Source organism: Chiloscyllium plagiosum, unplaced genomic scaffold, assembly GCF_004010195.1.
Source record: "Chiloscyllium plagiosum isolate BGI_BamShark_2017 unplaced genomic scaffold, ASM401019v2 scaf_100547, whole genome shotgun sequence".
Lineage (NCBI taxonomy): Eukaryota > Metazoa > Chordata > Chondrichthyes > Orectolobiformes > Hemiscylliidae > Chiloscyllium > Chiloscyllium plagiosum.
The window spans coordinates 2,312-7,283 of record NW_025205178.1 but is presented as its reverse complement, the minus strand read 5'-3'; positions in this window follow the sequence as shown (position 1 = coordinate 7,283).

Sequence of the window (4,972 nt, the reverse complement as noted above, 5' to 3'; positions counted from 1 at the left end):
AGAAATTGTCACTGTTTTTAGGAAAAGCAGAAGAGCAAGCTAAATTAGAAGTAGAAGGACACATGAAGGGAAAGAAAGGGTCAATATTAGTTAGAAGAAAGTGGACAAAAGAAGGCGGGGAGAAAGAAGAGAGGAGGATTCATTTGCATAACATGACGTTGGCCTGTATAGCGGTAGAAACATTACAAAAGAAAGTAGGTAGTACCTCTACAATAGAACTGACAAAGGAGACAGAAAATGCAGGACCATCCGCGCCATTATATCCTAAATTGCTTGTGGTACAATCACCGCCCCCATATCCTGTAATGCAAATGCCACTTATGTATGTTCAAGAAGGGGTGTTAGATGTGCAAGAAGTCGGAACAAGAGAGTACAATGTAGTAAAACAGAGACTGGCGGAAGCTGTAGAAGAAAGTATCAGAAATATAGAAAAAACTAACACTAGAAGCTGACCAGAGAGTTAAGGAAGTGGAGGAAGCAAGCACGTTGATAATGACATACAGTAGAAACAAAGAACAGCCAAAACAGGGGAGATATTTAGCAATGCAGGAGCCAGATGCTCATTCAACACCGTATAGTGTTGAGAATGAAAAGAGGGGAAGATTACATGATTCAGGTCAGTTTTTGGATGATGGGTTCTCAGACAGTAGAAGGAGAGATTTGAGGGAAGAACGGGATAGAGAGAAATTGGATGGGGAGGAATCTAAAAGTAGTACAGACTTTGAGGACGAAGAATCCCTGACAGACGATGATCCAAACACCTACCCAGTCACTTTTAAAGGCTCACTCACAATGCATACCGAACATGGTTCTCCAATGAAGCCCCTACCTGAACCAAGTTACAAACTGCATCAAAGAGACACATTACAACAACCGATAAAGTATCAGCACCACCAAATGCCATTAATTTACAGAGGCTCTTATCTGGGGGATGTTTATCTGCCCTTCACATATACTGATATGAATTGCATCCTGGATAAAATGCCCCCATCCATGGAGGTAGGTAGGCCTTGAATGACTAAATTTTGCCAATATACACTAGGGCACAAGTTTGCTATGGGTAATTGGAGAGCATTGTTGGGTAAGCAATTGAATATGTGGGAAATACAGCAGATTGAAGTGTCTGCGGGGACCAACTTATTACCTGATTCAGACCCGTTTACGCAGCATGCCACCTGTATGGGAAGGAAATGAGGGAGAGATTCCCGATTCCACCGGGAGCGATGCACTCACTCACCTTCACAATGAAGGAGGGTGAGAATATGTCTGCCTTTTCGGCTAGGTGTAAGGACACGTGGACAGATACTGCGGGGAGCCATCCAGAGTCGGGTCAGCTACAGACTACGTTATTTAGGAATGCCGTTATGGCAGGGATGCCTAAGGAAGTAAAAGAGGCAATGGAGAGTAATCCTGATATCCCAGGTTGTTCTGCAGAACAGTGGGAAAAACATTTGACGCACGACATGAAACGTTACAGGACAAAACAGGATGAGGATAAACAGAGCACTGAGTCAGCTCAAGTGCAGTTGCTGAAGTTACAGCTCGATGAGGCTAGGAGGTGGGCTAATGATACAAAGAAGGCCTCCCAAAAGATGAACTAATCAGATGGTTCAGCGGCCATTGCCACAAAACAACCTGCTGAGATTAGACCCAACACCTGATTGGATGCCACCCTACCCCCAATATGGGGGGCAGGCATATAGGTGCTTCTGGAGGAATGCGTGGTAGAGGAAGGGGCCGCGGAGGATTCAGAGGTCAGCCACCCAACACCTGTTTTGAATGTGGCCAACCCGGGCATTGGAGAAGGAATTTTCCCATGTTGTGGGGAACCCAGGGAGGCCAGGGATTGATCCGAGGACAGTATGTCCGTGCAAGTCAGCCTCCTTTTCAACAGGCTGTTCAGCCTTACCAAGTCCCAAATGCAACTGCAGCCCAGGTGCAAGGACAGTACCCCCAAACTATGCCGGAAGGGCAGGGGTACGAATATTGACGGGGCCCGAGAACCCAGGGGCATGTGGGGTTGGCAGACCCCTATATGCAAATGAGGGTCATGGACAAGAATCTGTCTTTTTTTGGTTGACATAGGTGCAAGATTTTCTACCATTACTTGTGATATACCTCGGTCAAGCATGTCATCCTCTAGCGTCCAGTTAGTAGGGTTCTCGGGTAAACCAGAAAATCTGCCTTTGACATCGCTACTGATCACGTCAGTGGCCGGACAGACCTTTCGTGATCAGTATATTTCATCACCTGCATGCCCTGTGAAAATGATGGGACGTGACTTGCTGGTGAGATGTGGAGTCTCGGTTCTGTGCGGACCAGACGGACTGGTAGTGACCTTTCCAAATGGCCATTCCTTCAACTGTTCTATGGCAATGATTCACTCTGGATCCCAAATGATGTTATTACCGGACACATCACCAATGGCAGAAGGACAGTGGGCAGATATATACTGGGCACTCCTCGAACCCGAAAACGGGCAGAACAACGGCAGACAGTCTTCATATAACCAATGGCGACCCTGGGTTCAGATGCTGCATCCCTATGCTCCTCCTGCAGATCCCCTTCATGTTACTTTATATTATGATAGAGATGATAATGAAATTTATCAGCATGCATTCTATCAGCATCTAGAATGGACTCAATGGGATATTTCCTCCAGTTGCATTCTGCTTGGAAAAGAAGATGTGGTGGGTGTTGTTGAATTAACTGCAGAACAGTTGGAATGATATGAGATGTCTGAAGAAGCTATACCTCATGTCACATTGGCCGTGCATGCTGAATATCAGGCCAAGGATCTGGGACCTATGTTCAAACGCTTGATGGTGCTAACGGACTGGGTGTGGACTCAGTTACCCGGTTTACAATATTCACCATCAGAGGAAGCCTATAGAATGATGTACTGAACAACTGACAAGATACTGCTGGAACATAGGCAGATTGAAATGTTTCATGGTAGGGACATAACAGACCATCCACAGGCTGCAGCGATGCTTGATACTCTACCAGATACCTTGTGGTCAGCAAGCTCAACGGACGTTGGTTACTGTAAACACGTCACACCAATTACATTTGATTTAATAGACCACACTCCGATTTGGCAGAGACAATATTCATATAAACCAGAGGCTGAAGCCGGCATTACCAACACAATTGAAGGATTGTTAGCAGCAGGGGTGCTAGAACCCTCCCAGTCAGCCTTGAACGCCCCTATCTTACTGTAGAGAAGCAAATACAGGTAGATATAGGATGGTGCATGATCTTTGATGGATTAATAGAGTTGTTTCTACTCCAACAGTTCCATTTCCAAACCCTTACACTGCGATGTCTGTGATGACCCCTGACCATAAGTGGTTCTCGTGCATTTATCTGGCCAACACTTTCTTCTGTTTGCCCCTAGCTGATCATCTGAGGGACATTTTTTCGTTCACCTACAAAGGCCAGCAACTACGTTATACAAGGGTCCCTCAAGGGTTTATTTTGTCACCTGGGGTGTTTAATCAGGTACTGAAAGAGCAGCTGAAGGATCGGACGGTCCCAAAGGGGGTGGTATTGATCCAGTATGTGGATGAAATTCTTTTGGCAGCACCCGATCATGTTTCTTGTTTGGAAGCCACAAAGTCGTTGCTGTTTCACCTGTATAGTGTCGGTTTCAAAGTTTCACGGGTTAAATTGCAATGCTGCAGACAAACGGTGCCTTTTTTGGGTAGAGTTATTTCTGCGAAGGGAACAGGTGTGTCTCCGTCCCATAGATCCTCCATTCTGCATCATACCAAACCAGTCACTGTAAATTACATGCTCTCATTTCTTGGGTTGGTAGGGTACAATAGACAATTCATTGCATCATATGGGGAGCTCACTTTCCCTCTAAGGGCCCTGGTAAATGAGCAAGGCATGAGAAATTTGTCGGCCCATTTGCAGTGGACTAAGGAGGCAGACGAAAGTTTCATATCTCTTAAACAGGCTTTAACGCGGGCTGCTGATTTAGCGGTCCCAGATTACGAAGAGCCATTTTTCCTCGATATTTCTGAAAAATTACACACAATAAGTGGTGTTCTTTTTTCAGAAAAAAGGGGGAGACAGGCAGGTGCTGATGTATGTAAGTGTTACCCTTGACCCAGTAGAGGACAGACACCCAGAGTACAAGACATGCAGCAGGGGTGGAAAAAATTCTTCAAAATGTAGCACATATAGTCATAGGCCATTCACTAATAGTACTGACGAAACATAGTATAGTGGCCTGTGTGAACTCAACAGCCTTTACAATGACATCACTGCGGCAAAACAGGTTAGAGAAAATCTTGAATGCACCACATATAATTATTACACATGAAGGAATTAACATGGCTGATAACATGGGAGAAGGAGAGCCACACATGTGTGAGGAAAGGGTACAGAGAGATACCAAAGTTCGGGCGGATTTACAGGCAATTCCATTAGTAAAGCCAGAAGAAGTGCTGTTCACAGATGGTTGCTGTTACAGACATCCAACTGAAGGACTTAAAGCAGCCTATGCAGTGGTGCGACAGACAAGTGAGGGATTTGAGGAAGTGTTGAAAGGAAAAGTGAGAGGCAAAGAATCAGCCCAGTTGGCTGAACTACAGGCAATGATAGCTGCATTAGAATGGTCAGAGGGAAAAAGAGTGAATATCTACACCGACTCTGCATATGTGGCAGGGGCTATACAGGTAGAACTTAGTCAATGGATCAGGGCAGGATTCTTAACAGCAGCAAAAACCCCAATTCAACATGAAAAAGATATGAAAAGATTAGCGGATGCCCTACCCTTAGCTTTACTGTCCATTAGAAGTTCAGTAAACTCCATCACAGAGTTTACCCCGTACGAGCTAACAACAGGGCAGCTGTTCCCGACCAGGAGCTGGAATACAGATGTTAGAGGGAGGAGGAGCCTCTATAAGGTACAAACCTTATTATGACCAACTAACAGCTTTGGTGTCGGCTTTCTCCAAAC